At 46.2% G+C, this 25,282-nt stretch overlaps 1 protein-coding gene across 2 annotated transcripts in view; it reads right to left on the bottom strand.

The window, feature by feature from the left end:
- The window catches only part of PTPRA (protein tyrosine phosphatase receptor type A), a 906,420-nt gene extending 883,186 nt beyond the window's left edge, over positions 1 to 23,234 (bottom strand). The window contains exon 1 of one of the 2 annotated variants that reach the window (XM_086964286.1): positions 23,024 to 23,234. The gene's annotated coding sequence lies outside the window, so the exon portion shown is untranslated. The remainder of the gene's footprint in view (positions 1 to 23,023) is intronic. The other variant, XM_086964287.1, reaches the window with a different exon arrangement.
- Between the last annotated feature and the right edge of the window lie 2,048 nt (positions 23,235 to 25,282).

Below are 25,282 nucleotides of genomic sequence, written 5' to 3'. Positions count from 1 at the left end.
ATCACTATTTTCTTTAATGGTCTTCCCCTATTCCAACCACGATGTCACAGCACGCCGCCCACTTTTATATGGTTATTAGTAATGTATTTATTATAGCCTTATAGCCCGCCGTAGAGGGCTATACCGGCTATTAAAGGCCCTCTCCAGTGTTAAAGGCCCCGAGCCGAAGGCGAGGGCCTTTAACAAGGGAGAGGAACTTTAATAGCGGTATAGCCCATCTACAAAGGGCTATAAGGCTATTAGAACATTCTGTCACTAGAGGACAGAATGTTCCAACAAAAAAAACAAAGCCTTTTGGGAGCATGAGAGGATTGGAATCCCCTCAGGTTCCCTGAAGCCTTTGTTCACAGCCAGAGCAGTGAACAAAGAAACATTGGAATGTTGGAGCTCCAGGCTTATACCAGCCATTATAAGCCCGGAGCACTCCATTGTTTTCAATGGAGCTCCCAACATTCCAATGTTCTAATTAAATTTACAGCACAATCCGCTTTCACTTTAGAGGCCGCGCTTAAGAACCTTTCTTTAAATTCATTACTTTTTCTATTTGGGTGAAAGCGCGCCATAACACGCTTTTACTTTAATGTTTTCCGGGCCCCTTTTTTTAGACGCTGCCCACGGTAACCTGAATACGGCGAGCAGCGTCTAAAGATAGGGGCGCAGCCACTATTGAAATGGTCTCGCATTGGCGATGGTCTGAGATATTAGCATTAGAAATGACAATGCCTTTTATATATGTGTCGCATTTGTATATATGTGTGTCATTTACAATGCCAATAGCTTAAACTCTCGCAAATTGAAAATGCTGGTTTGTCTCAGCCATTGTTCAGAAAGGAATGTGGTAATCAACATCAAAAGAATAGCAAACAGAGTCAAGAACTTGTATATCAATCTGATAAATCCAAACAACTGTTTAAGAATTTGCAACGGTCTGTCTTGCCAGACATGGAACTTGTTTGAATATCTACTGCAACCTGCCAAGCACTCACAAATTATTTCTTCTCAGCAGCTATTTAACACCAACATCAGTCCATCGCAGGTGTACCAGCACTGGTTCATAACTAATTAATATTTTTACCCCCAAATGAATAACAGAAGGGAAAGTTTTGGTAAGGACAGAGATTTGAACACTAATAAGTGAACTGAACCAGCTGTCACTAACACCCCGATGCTCTACTTCGTAGTTATAAGCAATTTAATATCATGCTTCTATTTTTACAAAGCAGATGGATAACTAGGCTTCTTACAAAGGGAATGGCCGTATGAAACGGAGTGGTTTCAACTGATTCGGTGACAGAGGCACAAGGCAGAGAGGATCCTGTGCGCAGCAGAGCGAATGGGAGGTTGACCCTGCGAGAAGGAAAGCTACGCATCTGCAATATTACAAGTTAAAGTGTACAAGTTGCATGGAGAGGGGATTACAGCTATGTCCAGGACAGAGCAGTAATTTGCCAGCGAGGTGAAGTATCCAAGGGATCATAGGAAACATTCACTGTTTGGAGCGGTTTCTACACTATTATATCAGCCTCAGAGTAGGGTCTTTGACTCTCTGGGATTGATCACCAGATTCAGTGTTTTTTGGCATTAATTCGGATTCAAATATGCAATTGACTACAGTCCAGTGTGTTGTAGCACCTCTGCAGACCACATTCAGTTAATGGACACGATAAATGCAATGACTGGGTTGTGACATTTAATATGAATCTGTTTTTTCTATATCACGTCATACCCCACTCCTGCCATTCCTATGCATTTTACATAAAATGGGGTCTTATTACTAAATATAATAGCACCCAATACTACTGAGAAGGTAAATTAACTTAATCATTCGTGCAACAGCTGCACTTAAAGGGTAAATTACGCAATTTAATGTTGGATGGAAGAAGCAAGCTAGAAAACGTACACATCATGGAGTGACGAACGAAGAGTAAGTTGTGCCTGAACAGGAGCAGTAGAAGGATACAAGTCATCTAATCACAAGGATGATTAAAAAGAAATATGCTCCATGTGAGGGATAAACACAAGAAGAGGAAGGAAAAGCATCGAATAAGAAGCAAGCCAATGAAAGTGACAAGAAAGCCAACTACTGGAAACCCACTGTACGTTTTTGATATGAACCACAAGAGGTCTTTCGACCACAGACGGCTAAAAGTCATCTGTAGGCCACGCTTAATAAAAGGAAGCATGGCCAACATATGGTTTGGCTTTACCATACAACGTAGCAGACAAGCTTCCCATGTACGTGCCGGATGTGCTGCGCCAGTCCAGGATTTTTATTTGAATTCTGGGACTTGTTGTCCTGTTTTATAATGGAGAAAAAAAACTACAAGTCCCAGAATTCAAAGAAAAAACCTGGACTGGAGCAGCACATCACACAGACCTGAGAAATTTGGTATGGCTGGATTATATAGTGCAGATGTGCTTTTCTCACCAGTATAATGGCAGCTGGGTTACACTGCATTTAACGTTGGGGGTGCAATGGTGGTAAACACACCAAGGAATGTAGAGAAAAGTCAGATACAAAAACAAAAAACATGGTTTAAGGGCAGCCATGCTCAAGAAACACGACCACGTGCCAGGAATTAGCAGTCCATGTAGTCGGAAGTGAGATGAACTGTTTTTAATCTGGGTTAAGGATCCTGCAAATTCAAAGCTGTGGGACACTGCAGTAAAACAGAAATAGAATGTTATGTTATTAGGTTTTGTAAAGCGCGCCGATACACAGAGTGTCCCAGCGCTAAGGCAATGGGAGACCGACCAGGGCACCTAGGTTAGCTGTTAAAGAGCCAGGTCTATAGTTTTCTCTTGAAGATGTCAAGGTTGTGTGCCAGACGAAGATCTGATGGAAGTTTGTTCCAGTGGAGTGGACCTAGCTAGGAAAAGGATCTCCCACCTACTCTAAGGCAGTTGATGCAGGGCACTCTTGGATGGTGCGCAAAGTAAGAGAACAGGGTGCGTGTTGGAATGTATTTGCTGATCCTCTCTCTGAGACATGACACGCCCGTATCATGCATGGCCTTATTCATTAGGACCACAGCCTTAAATACCACCCTATTTTTTATAGGGAGCCAGTGGAGGGTCCTCAAATGAGGGGTCAGTTGAGACTTAGGTAGAAGTCTGAGAAGCAGTCTCGCTGCCGAATTCTGCACCACCTGCAGTCTGTTGAGAAGATAATGACTGAGAACGAGGTGAAGAGCATTCCCATAGTCTAGTCTCGTTGTGATCAGTGACATACACCTCCTTTCTACCAGCAGACTCCAATAAAAAAAAGAGGTAAGAATGTTTTCAACATGCGAAGCAGGAGCCAACAAGGGCTTGAATCGGAGGTTGACATGAAAGGGAAAGGGAGCTGTCAAATTTGACCCCCAAGTTCTTCACGCAGTTTTGGGGGGAGCTGGGGTGCGGCGTCAGCAGGTTTCCACTAAATTGTGAGGGATAGCTGCGAAAGTCACAATCTCAGTTTGATCAGGATTGCACCTCAAATGGTGCAAATCTATCCAGTGCAATATCTTGGTGAGACACCAAGAAATACGCGTCTCATCTAAGTCCTTTTCCTTCTCACAAGCAAAAAGAAGCTGTGTGTCATCTGCGTAAGAAAGGACATTTGCACCTAGGGACTCCGCAAGAGTGATCAAGGGTGCAGATATACATTAAACAGGGTAGAACTGAGAGCCAAGCCCTGCAGGATGCACACGTCAGGGTTCTGGCTTGTGAGGTGAAAGACAGCAACCATACTTATGGAGTACGTTGATCCAGAAATGATGATTGCTAGTTTAAGGCCGAATGTCTGATCCTTCCCATAAAGGTGCTCAAGCAGCTTAAAGTGGGGCATGGTGTCAAAAGCCGTCATAAGGTCCAAAAAGTATTAAAATGGCTTTGAGATATAGCCAATATGTTTAAATAGTTAATAGAACAACTTCTTCAGGGCCAACTGCAAAATGTTACGGATGTACTGAAACTCATGAGTCACTAGCCAGAGTACAATGCGCACACATGTCAGAAACTTGAGTCCCGGTCCTTTGCGGTACAGCTGCGCTTGTCATGGAATCACCTCCAGAAACCACCACTTTGATTTGAAATATCTCATACCGTGGCAGATCTAATCGTTTCTGCTTCCAAAATCATTTGCATTACCATGGAGCAGCAGATGGGGTGTTTAAGTTGGAAGAGCAGTTATCCCAGGCCAATATGCAACTAACCCCTATATCTACTTTGTAAATGAACCATGAAGTATGACATTGTTTCAGACATGCTCAATTAGTAGTCTCTGCTACAACTGCCAACAAAACCACACCTTAGACAGCTGGCTTTAAGTGTGTTAACGCACTTACACAGTGCAATTTAAATAGTTCTATGTACCTTCAAGATCTTGCTGTTCAAGAACAAATGCAATTGATTGGGTTATTGAAGACTGAATGCATACCCTGTCTGCTCGCCTTGATTTAACACATAAAAAAAAATGAACTGGATTATCAACACAGATAAGGCAGGCAGTGATTCTGAGTTTAACAAACCTAATCCAGATTCAAACTGACAAATGAAGGAAGAAGGCTTGGTAACCATGTGTCAGCCAAGAGCTACTTATCTGATGGTTTAACATAAAAAGATTTACACATCACTCCAAGTGCCAAGCCCACATAGTCATAAGACATGCAATTAAACAAACATTCTGTGCAAGATGCACTGAAGAAATGTATCAAGTTAGCGATCTGGCCATCTAAATAGACAGTAGGTAAGCACGCAGCAGAACCTAATTTTATCTAAACCACCTTAACCCTTTGCACGAGTCAGATGCATGGGAGCGGTCTGACACAACAGTGCTCATGTGCGGACGGCTCATGCACGTCGCGCACGTGGCACTGGAAATACCTTTGCTGCAGGCACCAGAAGGACTTCCTTTCTTCCAAAGGAAATCTTTCCAACCACCCAATGTTCCCCTCTGTCTCCAGAGTAAAATTATACCTCACTCATGTGGGAGGGTCAAGGGTCTGATTGGCAAGGTACAAAAACAAATATTTATGTACATTTAGGTTGACTCTTCATTGTGCACGCATACAATTGAGGTATCATTTTTATCAGAAGACCAAGAGGAACGCTGGGTGGTAGGAACATGGTGCGGATGATCCCACACAAATGTGAGAAAAATTTGCTTTTTTTTGCTAAAATGTGAGGCTTGCAGGGGATTCTGGGTAGGAAAATGTTGGGATAGCCACGCAAGACACACCTCCCAGGATGCCCCAGATTTCTGGGTTTGGTAGGTTTCCCTCAATGGCTGCCTAACCTGGGTCCAAAAACGCAGGCGACACCCTTGTAAAACCAGGTTGTTTTGTGATAGAGGATTTTAATGTCCCCACAATACGTTTTGGGCCCTTCCCTGTCGTGGGTACTTGGCCCACCTACACAAGAGAAGTGTAATTTTTTCGGGAGACCTGGTTGAACGCTGGGTGGTAGGAAATTTGTGACAGCCTGGTGATCCAACACCTTTTTTTTTTAGCTAAATTTGAGGTTTGGAGGGGATTCTCGGTAGGAAAACATGGAGAGATCCACACAAGCCAAACCTCCCTGGATTCACCTTGGTGTCTTGTTTTCAGAATTGTCTGGGTCTGGCAGGTTTCCCTAGATGCCCGCCTAGCCCAGGACTAAAAACGCAGATATCTCACTCGCAAAACCAAGTCCTTTTGTGAGCGATAATCTTGATGTCTCAACTGTACGTTTTGGGCAATTTCTTGTTGGAGGCACTAGACATACCCACACAAGTGAGGTACCACTTTTATTGGGCAACTTAAGGGAACACTGAATAGCAGAACAAGAGTAATTACCAATTGACTTTCTATGCATTTCTACCTTCCAAATGTAAGAAAATGTGTAAAAAAAATTAATAATTTTTTTTTAAAAGAAGTCACTTTGAAAAGTGTCCTCTAATTCAAATGTTAGTACGAGTACCCACAAATTTGGAGATGTGCAAAAAACTACTGCTTCTAAACTCCATATTTTGTTCCCATTTCAGAAATACATAGGTTCCCTTGATACCTATTTTTCACTCTTTATATTTTACCAAATGAATTGCTGTATACCCGGTACACAATGAAAAATTATTGCAAGCCACAGCTCAGTTATTGGTGAACCTACAAGTCCTATATATCCCCGCAACCAGAAGGGCCCAGCGGACGTAACAGTATATTGCTTTAAAAAACCTGCCATACTTTGAAGTTACAGTGTGAAAACGTAGGCACAAATTGTGGTTTTTTAACTCAATTTCGAACTTTATTTTATCCAACTGTTAGTTTCTATAGGAAAACCTTGAAGGATCTACATAAATGACCCCTTAATGAACTCTGACTGTTGTCTACTTTACAGAAATGTATACATTTCCAGAAACCATTATTGGTTTCACACCCATTTCTACCACTAACTGGAAGGAGGTTGAAAACACGAAAAATAGGAAAAATAGTCTATGTCTCAGAAAAAATGCCACAATGTAAAAAAATAAAATTGGCTTTCTGAAACATCTGCCTGTTCCTGAAAGCTGGTAATATGGTGATTTTAACTCTGCAAACGCTTCATTGATACCATTTGCAGGGGGGGTGAGAGGGAGGGAACAGACGCTTTCTTCTGCAGCACTATCTCCCCATTTTTTCATAAAAACTGAAAATGCAGCTGTATTCTGGCTAGTTTACAGGTCCATTCCAGGAGATTCCACAAAGCCTGGTACCTTTGGAATCCTAAGGATGTTGGAAGAAAAGGGTCGCAAATTTGGCATGGATACTTTATGTGGACAAAATGTTACAAGGGCCTAAGCGCAAACTACCCCAAATAGCCACAAAAAAAAAAGGCTTAAGACGGGGAGGCCTAGCAGCGAAGGAGTTAAAAGCCCAAGCTCAGGTACGAGTGGGTGCAGGTGGATGAAGTGCTTCCCCAGAATCTATTCAGGCTCATCATACTGTTTATGTGCACGCCTACTCGTGTACCTGAAAAGGTGCTACAAGGTGCAGAACAAACATCCAAACTCTATAAGAACATTTGATCGCCCTTGTCAGCAGCAACTAATCATGGCAGACTCTCTCTGGTGAACATACATCTCTAAGACCAAACAGCTGTGACATTAAGATCAATATTGCGCTATTCAAAGTTTGAACCTTTAAGGTAGACACCATGGAGAAATACGTTGAAATACATATTTCCAATCAATCAAAATCGTGTTATTAAGGTGATTTACATTTAAAGTTGCTGATTTCTGAATTTTACATTGCTTTTATCCAGCACGTCCAACGACAGTAGCCGACAGAAAGTTAATATATATATTTCCTTACAAAACAAGTTGTATGAAATTACAGTTTTGACTTAAAACTTAAAATCCACTAAAATCCACCAGTTTTGGTAAGTAACATAGTCGTAACTTGCCCCAGTGGACACAATTCACATAGCACAGAATCTCTAGGCATAACAATTTAAAACTGACCAGGCTCTGTACTGAAGGTGAGACTTATGAAACTAGCAATATTAATAAATGAATAAACCTGCTGCAGGACTAGGATACAAATGATAGATATAAGAGCTTATTTTGGTCACTACGAAGAGTCGTGGGTTCTGCTCATGTCCTGCTGCACATGAGCAGTTGTGTCCACGTGAAGACCCAGCACTAGTGCAGGGTCCATCCTTTGTTGCAGTACAAACTCATCTGAAGTATTCTCTTTGGTTAAAGTAACTATACCACCAAGTGGGCAAGACAGACTGGACCAAAGGCTGGCCTTCCAAAATAAAAATTGCTGTTGCTGAACAATTGCACAGTAATAATTAGAATAGTTTTCTACTATATTTTTCCAAAATGTAATGAGGAGTGCAGGTTGAGGAAATACCACTACCATTCATAGCCAGTTCCTTGACTGTCGACAGTGACCCAAGCCCATAAAGGATACCATCTGTGAAGCCCCTACCTGTTTTCTTTCTGTTTCTACTCACTCTGATATTACGTCCTATCCTCTTCGAAACTGCAAACCAGGCCCTAGCCATCTAACTGGATCAATATGGCCTATATGCATTGTAATTAACTCAACAGGGTCCAATCAGAAACACAGTTGGCTTAAATGCCGACATGAATCACACAATGTACTCCCCTACTGCGCCGAGTGTCTAAAATGAAACAAACATTCTTCAAAAAACCGTGGCATTGGACGTACTGCATCCAAACAAGGACCCATCTGCTTGAGCAATACACGGACCTGTAAAATGCTAAGATGGATGAAGAATCTGTGGCTGTCATTAGCAGTCTTTACACAATTTCATGAGACCCTATCCATATTTCCATGAATAAAACCATTCCATTTCATCAAGAGAGATAAGTCTTCGGGCACAATTTCGAATCTGGCAGTCTTGTACAGCCAAACTCATGGTGGCACAGCGGTGATGGTCTTGTGTCCGCCCTATTTTGAGGCTGGTTTTTGGACCACTGCGCCAGGGAACCGCCGTTCCTTGGCGGTGGCGCAGCATAAAGTCCTATATATTATGCAAGGCTGGACCAACGAGGTACGTTGAGCATATTATGAGTTTCTCCTCCGCCAGCCATTTCATGGTGGGCTCACTGCCTTGAAAAGGCTGGCGGAGAGGAAATAGGGGGCCCTACAGGACCCCCATCACCACTGGGATGTGTTTGTGCCCACCCCCTGTTTGCATGCACCCCAAGTTCCAGGACTGCATGGACGTCACAGTCCATGTCATTCTGGAACTTCTTTTGCAGGCCATCTATACCATCTGCATTCTGCTCTTTACTTGCCCGTCCCTCCTACCACCTCACTCCCATCGCTGCATTCCCTTTTCTACAGTTGTTACTTGTTCGTCTCACTTACCACCTCGCTCCCGCCGCTGAATGCCCTTTTTCCCCCATTTGTTGCATGCCCATTCCTCCCACTTAACTCCCGTAGATGCATGCCCCTTTCCTGTTCGTCGATTGCCCGTGCCTCCTACAACCTCACTACTGTCATTTCATGTCCCTTCTCCACACAGTCACTAGTTGCCTCCCTCTTACCTCCATCTTATCTTGTTTATATAGTGCAACTCAGCCAGGAGGGCTTTACATGAGCACAAGTAACATTACACAAGGACAGTCACTTTTGGTAAGCATGGACAGATTAAGTGATTGGCCAAGAATTACAGGATGAAGAGCTGATGCCGAAACTTTAATCTGCTTCCAAAGCCAAAGCAGTTTGGAACTGGGCCAATGCTGGCCACATTTACTATTATTTTTTTTTACTTTAAACCATGTTGCACAGCAGCTCAACTGCTGCACAACATGCAAAAAAAATTAACAAAGCCAATAGATTTCACATAGATTAAACCTACTGGCTTTGCCAACGCTTATTAAATGTCTAAGCTATAAGGAAGATAGTAGTGGTTAAGGATTCAGTGTACTTTTAAGATGTAAAACAGTCCTTTTTATACTCCAATGCAAGGACTCCATTGGAGGTGGAATGGTATATCAAACTGCCAATACCCTGCGGTGAGAGAGTACTACTACTTTGAGCAAAAACAAAGCTCACTGTGCATATTTCAAAGAATTGGTATCACTGGGTGAGCTGCACTGTTAATCCAAACTTAAAAACGCACACCAAAGAACATAAACATTTGCTTCAGATGAGTAAATATCACAGCACATGGATTGCTGTGGGTAAATAACTGCACATCCATTGTGAATGGCCACAGTCACTGGAATTTTATTACAAGACGATTCTTTTAGTAAGCACTTCTACAGAGCAAATACAACACAGTTTTGTCTCCTTTGAAACCAAAGCAATCCTGTTGGAAGGGCGAACCCAGAGGCCAGGTTATGTCTACCCGACTCCTCCGTTACCCGCCTCTCCTGCCAATAATGCTGAGCCTTAACGAGAGATCCCCGCAGGGGGGAGACCTCAAGTATTGAATCGTACACACGAGGACCACACCACACTTATGAACAGACACCACACCGTGGGTTTTCGATATCAACTTCTTTATAATCACGTAAAAAAATTAGCACTCTTATATACAACGATCGAGGGATCGCAAAAGTCTCAAGGCTTCAGGGAGGGGGTAGCGGGACAGCCTCAGTCTCATAGGCCAGTAGGTAGCGTACCCTGCGCACAGCTCTCAATCCTCGAGCCGGGGGGGGGGGGGGTTACGGAGATGGTAGTCGCACTGGTGATCCTACTCACTTGAGGATGACTCAACTCGTGGTGGTATCGTCGATAGTCCAGCCGGACTAGAATACTCCTCGAGCCGCGACAAAGTCAGCAGTGCTCGATCCGGAGGTTAGTTCGTGAGGAGCCACGACCACGTCAGCAGGGCTCAGAATGTTCGAGGCAGATCTTCAGGGTTCAAGCTTGAGCCGCGACGAGGTCAGCAGGGCTCTGATGTTCCAGTTCCGAGAATGAGCCCCGACAGCGTCAGCAGGGCTCGAAGAGTTACCAAGTTCAGTTCAGCCGCGATCAGATCAGCAGGGCTTCCTTGTCCAAGATACAACTGCCTGCTAGTTCAGGGGCGGGCCTTGATATAGTCCAGTGGCCCTTTGATGTCCGGACCCTCGCAGGTGGAAGTCCGAGGTTTAGGGGGCGGCCTGTGGGCGAGGTCCGGCGGTTGGTCCTTTGATCCCTTTGAGGGTGCGTCCGGGAATTCCCAGACGCCCAGCAGGTCTGGAGCCAGCACTCGGGGAGATCAGAGGTGCAATCGAAACTGGCCCCCAGGGGAAGACCAGAGGTGTGACAGAAACCAGTCTCTCAGGGGAGGCCGGAGGTGCCATCGAAACTCCTTGTCTCTTCTCACTAGGGTAGCCCTCACCCTCCCAACGGGGGCTGGCGCGTCTGGAGCCTAAGCTGCGCTGGGGCTGGGGTCATGCTAGGCCCACGGAGTCAGGGATCTCGGGAAGGGAAAATGGCTGCCGGTGGGCTTATGGGGCCTTGCGGGTTTGGGGCGCGCGGGCTGGGAAGGTGGCAGGGGACAGGCCGATGAGGGCCGTGGGCATTTGGTCGGACATGGGCAGGGTAGCTAGGGGTTTCTAAGTACGGAGCTGGGCTAACTGGGAGCTGAGTAGCGGGGGAGAACCACGCCACGAGGACAGGTCCAACACGCGTCCCCCCAGCTGAAAGGCGGAGAGAACTACCCATCCCCTTGGGGGTTCTCTTCACTGAGGCGGAAGAATCGGGACAGGCCGTCTGCATTGGCGTGATCAACACCCGGCCGGTGTTCAACAGTGAAATCCATCCTCTGTAGGGAGATGGACCATCGCAACAATTTGGGATTCTCCCCTCTCATTTGCATTAGCCACTGGAGAGGTCGGTGGTCGGTTTGGACCCGGAAGTGAGTACCGAACAGGTAGGGCCTCCGCTTCTTCAGGGCCCAAACCACCGCAAAGGCCTCCCGCTCGATGGTGCTCCACCTTTGCTCTCGAGGGAGTAACCTCCGGCTAATGAAGGCCACTGGCTGATCCAGGCCTTTCTCGTTCATCTGGGACAGGACGGCCCCGATGCCATGCTCGGATGCGTTCGTTTGGACCACAAACTCTTTGGAGTAGTCGGGGGCCTGCAACACAGGGGCAGCACACATGGCGTGTTTCAGTGCTTCGAACGGCTCTTGGCAGGCGGGGGGGGTCCAACTAACTTTCTTCGGCTGGTTTTTGGAGGTCAATTCCGTGAGGGGCACTACGATGCGGCCATACCCCTTTATGAATCTTCGGTAGTACCCCGTGAGCCCGAGGAACGCCCGCACCTCCGTTTGGGTGGAGGGGGCCTCCCAGGCCACGATCGCATCGATCTTAGGTTGGAGGGGTGCTACGAGGCCGCTGCCGACCTGGTGCCCCAGGTAGACCACGGACCCCTGTCCGATTTGACATTTGCTGGCTTTGATGGTGAGATCCGCCCTCTGTAGGGCTAACAAGACCTCCCGGAGGTGGAGGAGATGTTCGGTCCAGTGGGAGCTGAATACCGCTATATCGTCCAGATAGGCGGCACTGAATTCTTCCAACCCGGCCAGTACCTGGTTCACCAGTCTCTGGAAGGTGGCGGGGCGTTTTTCATTCCGAAGGGCATCACCCGGAAATGGTAGTGACCATCCGGAGTGGAAAAGGCGGATCTCTCTCAGGCCCCTTCCGTCAGGGCGATCTGCCAGACACTAGGCGGTCAATGAGCTCGTCTGCCCGGGGAATGGGGTGAGCGTCGGTTCTGGTGACTGCGTTGAGCCCTCGGTAGTCCACACAGAACCTCAGCTCGGGGACAGCGCCAGGGGCCGCGGCCTTGGGAAACAGCACCACGGGGCTGGCCGATGGGCTGTCGGAGGCTTCGACCACTCCCAGGGCTAGCATCTTGGAGACTTCGGCCTTGATGCAGGCTCGCACTTGGTCGGGAACGCGGTAGGCCCTGTGCCGTACCGGAGGGCTGTCCCCGGTGTCCACATCGTGGACGCACCAACTGGTGACTCCGGGGACAAGGGAGAAAAGGTCAGAGAACTGTCCCAATAACTGGCGACAGTCCTTGCGCTGCTCGGGGGTAAGGGAGGGGGCGAGACTCACTCCCTCTACGGAGCCATCTTTTTCCTTCGTACACAAGAGATGGGGAGAGGATCCGACTCTTCTTCTGCTCCGTCGTCGGTGGCGAGGAGTAAACTCAACTCGGACCGCACGAAGTGGGGTTTAAGGCGGTTCACATGAAGAACCTGCAAGGGGTTCCTCGGGGACTGTACATCGACGAGGTAGGTAACCTGGCTCTTTCGTTCCACCACTTTGAAGGGACCTGTCCACTTGTCCTGCAGGGCACAGGGTCCATCACCCAGACCTGTTGTGCGGGCTGAAACTCGACCAGAGTGGCATTCTGGTCATACCACCTTTTCATTTCTTCTTGACTGGCCTCGAGGTTTGCCTCGGCCAGCTCTCTGAACTTCCGAGTCCGGTTTCGAAGAGCCAGAATGTATCGAAACACATCTGGTGGGGGGTCCAAGGACGTCGTCTCCCACCCTTCCTTGACCAGGCTGAGAGGTCCTCGGACGGGGTGCCCGTAGAGCAGCTCGAAGGGGCTAAACCCCAGGGACTTCTGGGGACTTCGCGGTACGCGAACAGGAGGACGTCCCACTTGCGCCTCAGATTCCTCGAGACCCATGATCATCCCCTTGAGGGTGCGGTTGAACCGCTCAACCAGGCCGTTACCTTGGGGGTGGTATGGGGTGGTGAACTTGTACGTTACCCCGCACTGTTGCCAGAGAGACTTCATATACCTCGAGATGAAGTTCGTTCCTCTGTCGCTCACTACTTATCGCAGGAATCCCACCTGGGAGAAGATCCCGATGAGGGCCCGCCCCACTACGGGGGCCGTCACCGGGATATCGGGTGGCGTGGTCCACCAGGACCAGAATGAACCAGTGTCCTAAGGACGTTCGGGGATCAAGAGGCCCCACGATATCGATTCCCACCCGCTCAAAGGGGGTACTGACCACGGGGAAGGGTTGGAGGGGGGCCGTGCGCCTTCCTCCGCTCTTTCCGCTGGCCTGACACGTGGGGCAGGATCTGCAGTGGGCCTCTACATCAGCGCGCATGTGAGGCCAGTAGAAATGGGTGACCAAAAGGTGGTACATTTTTTCTTGACCCAAGTGTCCCGCCAAGGGCCATCGTGGGCCAGGTTCAGTAGAAAACCGCGGAAACGTAGGGGTACCACCAGCACTCGGGCTGACCCTAGTTCGGCGGACTTTTGCTTGCTATATAACAGGTCATTTTCCCAATAGACGTGGTGGAAGCTGGACTGGTCACCAGAGGCCTGGGAGGTGGCCTGCTGCCGCGGACCCACTAGAGAGGGACATGAAGTCTGCTCCAGGCAGAACTCCTCTCGGGAGGGCCTCCCCTGCTGGCGCCACTGGGCCAACTCGAGGAGATCATCCGTGCTCGGGGCTGGCTCACAAGCGTGGTCCAGGGGACCTGGGTCGGGGTCGCTGCTTTCGCCGGGAAAGAGGTCAAGGCCTTCTGTCTGCCCGCCAGCTCTGCGGACACGGGGCGAGGGTTTTCGGGTACCATCTCCTCGGGGGCGGACACCCGGGCCGTCATGGATCGGGTGGTTACGCAGGCCCACTCGGGTAGGCTCACCATCTCGAGGTGAGTCTTTCGCTCTACTTGCTTCCAGGGGTAGCTCTCTAGATCGTTACCGAGGAGACAGTCCACGGGCATGTCGGTGCGGACTGCTACTCTTAACTCTCCGGAGACGCCCTCGCACTCGAATGGGACCTGAGCTATTCTACAGGTGCGGATGGAGTTGTCAGCGGAGATCACTCTGCAGGAGGCATGGGGTACTATCTGGTCCGGAGTGACTAGGTGCTCCTTCACAGCAGTGATAATGGCCCCGGGTATCTCGGAGAGCTCCTATGCGGTGCCCGTTGACCGTAACCTGCTGCCTCGGGGTCCTCTATCTCTTCTTCTTCTAGGGCTACGTTGGCGAGGTGGCGCGCAGGGGGACTTGCAGCAGGGGTTTTCTTGAGCAGGGGGCAGTTGGGGTCATTGGCATAGTGCCCTGCTTGATTACATCGGTAGCAGGCTGTGCTTATTCTAGGTCCTGGTCTAATGGGAGGGAATCCGGCACTTGCGTCTGGCGGGGGGTCCCTGGCTGGTTCCTGGGGGGGCTGCGGGGAGGCCCTGCCTGGGAACCCCTCCGTCTACTCTGATTCCCTGGAACGGGTTTTCTCGTTCCGGGCTTTAATTTAGAGTTCTTTCAAGCTGCGCTCGTGTTCGAGTTGGAGCTTCTTCTCTTCCAATTCTCCTAGCAGCCGTAATTGCTCTACGGCTAGTTTCTTCTCCGCCAGCTTTATTTCTCCTTCAATTTTAAGTCGGGCCAGTTCTAGCTCGTGGTTTCGGTTGCGCTCCCGGTCTGCCATTTCTTCTATCGACAGACCTCTCTCCGTGCTGGCATTCCGTGGTAGGGCGTTGGATCCCTCTTCTCTTGGGCCGTCAGTTTCGGTCGGCGGCTCTTCCTCTCCACCATTTCTTTCTGTCGTGGGGAGGAGGGCCCGGCTTCTACCTAGGCCGTCAGTGCTTTCTGGAAGTTGTCTTTGGTGCTCAACCCAGTGGTAGCGATGTGGAAATCTTTACAGAATTGTTTTAATTCTTTGTGGGTATAATCTTCCAGGTTTTCTTTCAGAAATGCGGTCTTTTCGCTGGTTCCGGTGGTACTCATGGTTGCCCTTGTTCGGGTGGTGTCAGTCGCTTTACTGTACGATTCTTAGATGTAGGCTCTGATCCCGTCGCTTGCCACCAATGTTGGAAGGACGATCCCAGAGGCCAGGTTATGTCTACCCGACTCCTCCGTGACCCGCCTCTCCCGCCAATAATGCCGAGCCTTAACAAGAGATCCCCGCCGGGGGAGACCTCAATTATTGAATCGTACACACGAGGACCACACCACACTTATGAACATACACCACACCGTGGGTTTTAGATATCAACTTCTTTATAATCACGTAAAAGAATTAGCACTCCTATATACAACGATCGAGGGATCGCAAAAGTCTCAAGGCTTCAGGGAGGGGGTAGCGGGACAGTCTCAGTCTAATAGGCCAGTACTTAGCGTACCCTGCGCACAGCTCTCAATCCTCGAGCCGGGGGGTTATGGAGATGGTAGTCACACTGGTGATCCTACTCACTTGAGAATGACTCAACTCGTGGTGGTATCGTCGATAGTCCAGCCGGACTAGAATACTCCTCGAGCCGCGACGAAGTCAGCAGGGCTCGATCCGGAGGTTAGTTCGTGAGGAGCCGCGACCACGTCAGCAGGGCTCAGAATGTTCGATGCAGATCTTCAGGGTTCAAGCTTGAGCAGCGACGAGGTCAGCAGGGCTCCGATGTTCCAGTTCCGAGAATGAGCCGCGACAGCGTCAGCAGGGCTCGAAGAGTTACCAAGTTCAGTTCAGCCGCGATCAGATCAGCAGGGCTTCCTTGTCCAAGATACAACTGCCCGCTAGTTCAGGGGCGGGCCTTGATATAGTCCAGTGGCCCTTTGATGTCCGGACCCTCGCAAGTGGAGGTCCGATGTTTTGGGGGCGGCCCGTGGGCGAGGTCCGGCGGTTGGTCCTTTGATCCCTTTGAGGATGCGTCCGGGAATTCCCAGACACCCAGCAGGTCTAGAGCCAGCACTCGGGGAGACCAGAGGTGCAATCGAAACTGGCCCCCAGGGGAAGACCAGAGGTGTGACAAACCAGTCTCTCAGAGGAGGCCGGAGGTGCCATCGACACTCCTTGTCTCTTCTCACTAGGGTAGCCCTCACCCTCCCAACGGGGGCCGGCGCGTCTGGAGCCTAAGCTGCGCTGGGGCTGGGGTCATGCTAGGCTCACGGAGTCAGGGATCTCGGGAAGGGAAAATGGCTGCCGGTGGGCCTATGGGGCCTTGCGAGTTTAGGGCGCGCGGGCTGGGAAGGTGGCCGGGGACAGGCCGATGCGGGCCGTGGGCGTTTGGTCGGACATGGGCAGGGTAGCTAGGGGTTTCCAAGTACGGAGTTGGGCTAACGGGGAGCTGAGTAGCGGGGGGAACCACGCCACGAGGCCAGGTCCAACAAATTCCTTTTCTCCCGCTGAGTATCAAAGAGAACTTCTTCACCTCCACATTCTGCGCATCAGCCATATTCCATTATTCAGCATAAAAAAATACAACACACCGTTCTGTGTGCTGCAAATGGCGAGTTACTCATTCACATAAACCATAGAAATAAACTCAGGTGAGAAAATATGAAAAGCATTGTCTGACCAAGAAAAAAAATAAATAAATAAAATTCAACACTTTTCCTTATTGGGCATTTCAAGAATATGGGGAGTGGGGGAGGGTGTAGTCCTCCCACAGAGCCCTAAAAAGATAGGTGTGTGTGTGTATAATATACATACATATTTTCAAGTCCGTTTTTTAGGTCTGTGTAAGACTTTTAAAAGCATGTGCAATTGATTAACTCAGCATTTCCATTTGACGAAGATCTGAAGAGATCGAAACGTGTAATGGATGCTTGCTTCTTTGACACCCTGAAAAAATGAAATCTTTTTTCACCCGAAACTAGATGGAGGGAGGAAAGGGTTTGTCTTTGGAAAATTGTTTGTTATATTATAGTTAGGTGAAAAAAAAAAACACCAACAACAAAAAACACCCACACTGAAATTCAACATTTATAATTATTTCAAGTAACTATTATTCAAACCCTGCCAAGAAGTGTTGTCATCAATGATGTCAGTTCAGTTGTAATCAGTAACGTTATCAATTATGTCACAGAACAGGTCATGAGTGAGCTCATAAGCATTGCCTGGTGAGATCATGTGTTATAGTTCGCTGAAATAACTGCTTAATTTCAGTGTTTTTTTATTATTTTTAAACGTTATGTTTAGACTGGCATTTTTGCCTAACTATAACGTCATTTTATACTTTTTTTTCCAGTGATCTTTTTTTTAAAAGAAGAGAAAGATAACGTTCCCAACTACAACATCACTTTAACCTTTGTTTTTTTCCCAGTGAATTTCTAGGGTTAAACGTAAAATAAAATGTTATTACTATACGGGGGCAACTTCAGCAACACAATGCACATTTCTCTTCATGTCGTGGCCAGCCAATCTGAGCTCAATTTCCTGCCAAGCTTTTGCTTCCGCTGGAGCGAGACGGCTAACGGAGAAAAAAGATCCCATCAACCAATCAAAGCACTATTATTTGAAGCTGCGTGATCGCAGGACTCGTGTAAACCTCCTTCCAATTAAACCATCCAGATAAACAAAGTTTTTGACCCTTAATTGTTCAAAAACTACTTAACAGATTTATACTTTTTCTTATGGTAACTAACTAGGTCCTAATAAGAACTACACAATGGCAGTCCTCACCTCTGTTTCATTTAAATAGTTGGGACATAGTTACTATAGAACAAGCATTTGAAATGTAATAGGTCTCGCATTAGGAAAGTTTGAGCTATTGGTATTGTAAATGACAAATGTTTTATTTATGTTTTGTTTTTGAAAATAGAGAAATGAATAGCTTTGTCATTCACAATGCCAATAGTTATGACTTTGGCAAATGTGACACCAGTAGCATTTGTAATGCAATATGTGTTGTATTTACGTGACTTAGATGTATTGATATTACAAATAACAATGGCTTAATTTTTTTTAATAATTAATACTTAAATAAAAGTTATTGTAATTTGTAATGGCAATAGATTAAACTTTTGTAAATCACTTTTGTGAAGATTATGTTGGTGTATTTTATTGTGACGAAAATCCAAGAACAGAAGTGAATTAACATATTTTTGTTACATTTGTAATAAAGCTTGAAACATAGACAGAACATATTTGAACCAGTTGTTGTTGAATGGTTGCACAGATTGATGCTGTGGTGGCGCTGAGTGATGTTGTGGTGGCGAACGAGTAATGCTGTGGCGTTCAGTGATGCTGTACTAGCGCATAGTGATGTTGTGGTGCCCCTAAGTGATGCTGTGGGTGTTCTGAGTGATGCTGTACGCTATGCTATGTTTTGTTTTGCTATCCTATGTTTTGATTTGTTATGCTATACTATGCTATGCTATGCTATGTTTTGCTATGCTTTGTTATGATATGCTATGTTTTGTTATGCTATGTTTTGTTATGCTATGCTATGTTTTGTTATGTTTTGTTATGCTAGGTTCTCTTTTGCAATCCTATGCTTCGTTTTGTTATGCTATGTTTTGTTATGCTATGCTATGCTGCTTTTTTATGCTACAGAAAAGGTGGTGGTGATGAACAGAGTGTCTGAATTAAGCAGACCACTCTTACCCAGTCCAAAGATCAGGACTTGATCCATCACCGTTATTTATCCCACTGCACCATCCCAGCTCAGAACCTGGCTATATGCAAATCAGTCTGTCCCTGGCCCAGTGCATCATGGGAAGAGGGCAGACTAAACTACCAAGCCAATTCTTCACCAGAAAGGAGACAAGCTACCGGGGACCGGTTTCTGGCATTTCAGCCGTCTTCGGCTCGGCTTGCTTGAATCCTGATGGTGCAGTGAGAAAGGGACTCATGTCCGAGTATACCCTGCCACACCTATAGTGGCCAAAAATGATTCAGAAAAGGGGGTGGTGATGAACAGAGTGTCTGAATTAAGCAGACCACTCTTACCCAGTCCAAAGATCAGGGCTTGATCCATCACCGTTATTTATCTCACTGCACCATCCCAGCTCAGAACCTGGCTATATGCAAATCAGTGTGTCCCTGGCCCAGTGCATCATGGGAACAGGGCAGACTAAACTACCAAGCCAATTCTTCACCAGAAAGGAGACAAGCTACCGGGGACCGGTTTCTGGCAGACTAATTTGCATATAGCCAGGTTCTGAGCTGGGATGGTGCAGTGAGCTAAAAAACGGTGATGGATCAAGCCCTGATCTTTGGACTGGGTAAGAGTGGTCTGCTTAATTCAGACACTCTGTTCATCACCACCCCCTTTTCTGAATCGCTTTTTTATGCTATGCTTTTTTATGCTATGCTTTTGATGCTATGCTAAGCTTTGTTTTGTTATGTTACGCTATGTTGTATTTTGTTATGCTATATTTTGATGTGTTGTGGTATGCTTTGCTATGTTCTGTTATGGTATGCTGTGTTTTGCTATGCTATGTTTTGTATGCTATGTTTTGTTGTGTTTTGCTATGCTTTGTTGTGTTTTTCTATGTTTTGTTATGCTATGTTTTGCTATACTATGCTTTGTTTTGTTATGGTATAGCAGAACAAAACATAGCATGTTTTGTTATGCTATGTTTTGTTATACTATGCTATGTTTTGTTTTGCTATGGTTTATTTTATGATTTGCTTTGTTTTGCTATGCTATGTTTTGTTTTGCTATGGTTTATTTTATGCTTTGCTTTGCTATGCTACGTTTTGTTTTGCTATCCTATGCTTTGTTATGCTATGTTTTGCTAAGTTATACTATGTTTTGCTATCCTATGCTTTTCCTTTTATGCTATGCTGGTGAGGGTGTGTGAGGTTGAGGGGGTGTGAGGGTGAGGGGGTGTGAGGTGGGTGAGGGGGGGTGAGAGGTTGACAGGGTAACGTTATCTATAAGCAAGGAAACACGTGTTGAGTTTGAATGGGGTGGCACAGCCATAGGGTCCAGTCGGTGACACTATGGAGCAGAGAAACAGTTAAATGGGCCCTGGCTGAAGGGACATGCATTTGCTTGGCTAGGACAGATGATAAGAGTGAGATATCTGGGCGGAGCTACTGGAGGCTTTTCAGGAGACTGAGGAGCCTCAAACTCACTCACATGCTGTGTCGAGGTGATTGCAACAAGGTACACAGTCTTAATAATAAGGAGCCGTAAAGGACAGCTATGAAGTGGCTCAAACAGAGTGTACATCAGGTAAGTCAGGACCAGATTATGGTCAGCTTGGGGCAATACAAGGGGGGAACATTTGTTGCAGTCCTTTAAAATAAATTGCATCACAACTAGTTAGTTAAACAACGAGGGCTGATATGACAACCTTACGACGACTGAAGGGACCAAAAGATAATCCTTAACAAAGTTGATGAGCAGGATTGGGCTGTCTGAGATTTTGTAAGAAACTAAAATCATAATCTTTAAGTCGAATTGACTTATTTTTCTAAGTAGAAAGTATAGTCATAAAATGAACACCTTTTGAGATAAGAGGAATTTAAGTTAACCAACCAAGGAACACCTGGGCATACCTCAATCTAGGCAGGACACGAAGTGAACTATATACATGCTGTGCCTGCACTCCACATGATAACGGAAAGACATCAGACATTTCCATCACACTTAATTGATGTTCAGAGGCAACCAAGGAACTGTTCGGAGAAGTGTGTAAAGCGGCATAGTGAATCCTTGATCTTCAGGGAGATAGGAAAATAAGCTCACATAACAGGAAAGAGTTGCACACTAAATAGCGCATATATCTCCGAAGGAAGACCTCTGGGTAACACAACAAAACAGAACTGGAAAGACCATATGTAATAATTACCTCTGGTGAGATTTCAACCTTTACTCATTGAGAGTGCCAGGGAAGTGCAATGTTAATTAAATCTGTCCAGCCAAAAAATATACACAATTGTGGACCCGTTAAGACATACAAAGGAGCAAGCCAACAAGTACCAAAAAAAACACACAAAAAAAACACACACAGATGACCAAATATTGTTCTTCCACGGAATGTGGAATGGTATTAAACTTTTCCTATGTCATGTATATGTGAATGAAAGACTGTACGCCATGTGATAAAAAGTATTTCTTGTACTGTTATATAAGGTATCACTGGTGTTACATGTCATACATTTAAAAAATAAAAAAAAATAAAAAATTCCAGAATATATTTTTCGTATTAAACTAATTTTTCTATACCATCTTTCCTAGGCAAAAGTAAATCATTCTCAAAAAAAATGTATAAACAAACCCAATCAAACACAGTCTTCAGTGACACAGCACTGTGCCAAATGATGCAGGTTAAACTTGGTGCTGCTGTCATCGGGGTGAGCGGAGGCAATAGATTATTCTGAGACACTGGATAAATAAGAAGCAGTGCTTTCCTCCATGCCGTCCTCCAGACTTTCCTCCACGCCGTCCTCCCTCGAACCCGCAACCTCACAGACAGTAGTTAAAGGCAGTCTACCAACTACCCTAAAAGATATACTAATTTTCATTGCCATGTAGCTCGTTTTTAGTTACCAATGAAGTTCAGCGGATAAAATAAAGTTAACTAAAAGCATAAAAAGTCTCACTGATTCAACTAGAACGGGAGGACAGATGCAGCCAAATGAAATGCTGATCTCAGATTTCTGTTAGAACACCACTGAAGAGAGCGGCATAATAACCTCCATATTAAAAAAGTGAAGTACGAGCACTGACAGGCTGAAACAATCATTTTAGTTGACATTACGTGAATGATCTGTGACTGGACACGTACATGAATGTCTTGTTTTTTACCAGGTATGATGGATATGTATTTCAGGTACACGTGGAAAGTTTTAGAAACCTCATTTACAAATAAAAAGCATTGTCACAGAACACAAATAGTTACAATGTTAGGGACTGAACATAAATTTCAGATTAGTGGGTGGCATGAGGAGTTCACTGGTGCAATTTACAAATAACGCTGCTCAGAACCGTGGCAACATCAGAAAAAAACACAATCAATATACGGCTACTTGTTTCTTGAGTACCATTAAATCTGGTAATGAAAAATATTATTTACACAGCTTGGGAGCAGCAGAATAGTAGCATAACTAGTCACTTTATAAAGTCAAAACAAATTATTCCTGAAAGTCAACTAGTTTGATCTCACCCAATCAACACAAGGCTCATTCCGAAGTCCTAATCCAACAAGATAATGAGTAAATTAATGGGAAGCCTCTCTCCTTAAGAACTAAATTAACATCACTTTGTGATAGACGTCTGTTAGGTCAGTGAAAACTACTGTACCTAGGTCTTCAACTTGCTTCTAAGAGTCGGTCATTCATTTGAAGTTCACTCTACCGCCAGAGATACTCGGCTTTACACATGGCCTCACGCCCCTTATCATGAGTCACACCATGACTCCAGATGTGCTTAATTTGCAAGATAATAGTCATGCTTTTGCCGGACACTGAATATAGGACCCACCCTCCTATATTGATGATGAAACATACAGGGTGCGGGTGATGGAGAATGACGTTGGCTGGTGCTATCTGCGCGAATAATAAAGAGCAGGGCAAACTTAGAAATTGGCAACATAAAATCCACTCGTAGTTTTGCACATCCGACGAATTCCTCGTGACAGCATAACACAAATACGCATGCAGGCAACAACCATTCCATCCTAAATGGCTAACGAATACAGACAGGGCTGTCACCATCCTTGCTCATCTTCATTCGCCTGCTGGGAAAAAAATCCTAATCAAACCCCTGGTTACCAAAATGATGTGATCCCTCTGGAATGACAACAGCACTGGCAATCCTCAAAGAAACCTTGTGTCTTTCCTTATCCCAAACCTCATTCACATCTCTTCTGGTACATTTTTATAAGGCGTTTCCTATGCATAACCAATTACCTACCTTGTGTGCAGACTCGCGTTTGCGACTTCTATTTAGATTCTCACTTTCATGATTAACGCCTTTAATATCCTGTAAGGACTCTTTATACTGTGATGTACCGCTCCGGTGGCCCCCTGTCCGCTACTCCCACGGACCCACCGTAAATCCAGCCTCATGCCCGTCCTCCGTTGCTGATCTTTTAACGGATGTCATTAGACCGTAATTTTAGCACTTCCGGGTCGCATGACAACCACTCCCACGCCTCGGAGTTTGGGAGACTCGCACTGGCCTGGGCGGCACTGTGGATTTGTAACGCGACCAAGAATTGAACTATCATCGTGTCCACCGCCAATCCTAGTGCGCCATACAGATTCCTAGCGCTGATTGGTTGTGGTATCCGCACGTGCCGCTGTCCGTTCCGCCCTCTCACGGTGGCGCGTGCCTCCTTCATTTGGGATGCAGCGGAGTAGCTTCTCCTGGGGTGTGTTATTTACTGACTGTCGGTGAACCCGTGTCCGTGGAGGCCAGGCGGCTGCCGCCTTCTGTTTTGAATCGAAAGAGAGGGGGAAGAAGGGAGGGAGTGAGACCGAGGAGGGGGGGTGGGCATCAGGCGAAGAGAGTGAGCGTCTATTGGAATGTGTTATTCTCTTCCTGCTTTTCAGACGGGCAGACCCCTTTTCACCCTTGTTTCTGGGACTCGGGCCTGCAGGTCCGATGTGGAGCGGCCTGGACCGGTAGGATGCGGGCGGCGGTTCTGTAAGGCCTGTGTGGTTTTTCTAGCATGGAGTGACGCCTCGTCGGTTGAGCAGATCATGATAAAACACTAACGGGAACTTTCTTCAACATAGACATCGAACTTCAATTCTTCACGGACCGATTGTGTTGTGTGAGTGCGTTCATCCGCCGCATTCATCAGAATAGAACCCAGTCAACGAGGGACTAAAGCGTTTGTTTTAAACGCCGTATGACCCCTGTTCACTAAAACTCTTAAGTGGAAGTGCCGCTAGACCTAAAACCTTGCCTGTTAAGTCGACTGTAGTGAGGGATGAAAGCACACTCACAGAACTCAGGTAAATAAGTGAAGTTTATTCACATGAACAGAGCTTTGGGAAGAGGAAACTGGTGACCGACAGGGTAAACAGAAATAACTGTCAGTACCGGCTGTGGCGCTGACGTCACTTAAATACTTTCAACATTGTACAGCTGCACGAGCCCTGTGACCAATAACATGAGGGCAGTAGTAAAATGACTAGACCTACAACATCTCCCTTTCTAAAGGAAGTTTTAACTCACATCATACTCCTTGTACATACTGGGCTGTTTTGCAATTCTCCCAGACCTGGTACATGTTCCCTGCCAACCTCCATGCATACGGACTTCATCAGAAGATCCTTCTGCAACATAGGGAGGATCATTACTGACTACGTTGTCAATGACCTCAAATTGCTTGCAATCTTCCTGGTCATTTACAGGTTCATTGTAATGATCACACATATCATTTTGACTGTAGTCGATTCTACTTTCACCCTCACTCTGACAGTCAACATCGTTACTTGAATTGTCTGCGTTGGTGGTAGATATACATGCTTCATTGCCATTAAACATATTTAACCATGAATATTCATCATTGTAGCCTCTTTCATCAACTTGACTACTATGCCACACTTCGGCTTGCTGTTTGCTAATTCTGACCACATCACTTTTATTGCGCCACCCGAATGCCTGAGGCAAACAGCACTTTCTGAGACTTCCACCACCTCTTCAGGGGCAAAGTATCAAGACTCACCCTTGATTTGATGACCTGGCTTAGTGGCTAATGCCCAATCACCCTTAAGAAACTCTTTGTTGATAGCCCTATGCACCTAGTCATGATATTGTTTACTTTTCAATTGACACTCATTTATTCTTTTCTTAACATGCAATTGTTCATCATCTATAATAATGGAGGGAGGCAATTCGTTCCCTGACAGCAGAAACTTGGGGGTAATGTCGTGGTCGCATCTCCTTCCCCTCAACAAAAAGAAAGGTGAAAAACCTGTGACTGAGTTTTGCGTTATGTTATAAGTAAACACCCTTTCTCTTATGAAGTCTTTCACTGGTAGGTTTGATGCCAGGGCAAGTTGTATACCTTCCTTGAGGAACCTGTTGACTCGTTCAATTTGACCGTTAGATATAGGAGAATACAACAGAGTTTTCTCCTGGGTAATTCCATGTGATTTGAAAAAATCTGTAATTCTGCTTGACGTAAGTTGTTTACCATTGTCTGAAACAATAATACGT

The sequence above is a fragment of the Lissotriton vulgaris genome, chromosome 3_2 (genome assembly GCF_964263255.1).
Source record: "Lissotriton vulgaris chromosome 3_2, aLisVul1.2, whole genome shotgun sequence".
Classification (NCBI taxonomy): Eukaryota; Metazoa; Chordata; class Amphibia; order Caudata; family Salamandridae; genus Lissotriton; species Lissotriton vulgaris.
Note: the sequence above shows the minus strand (reverse complement) of the source record. Positions and strands in the feature narration are given on the sequence as shown.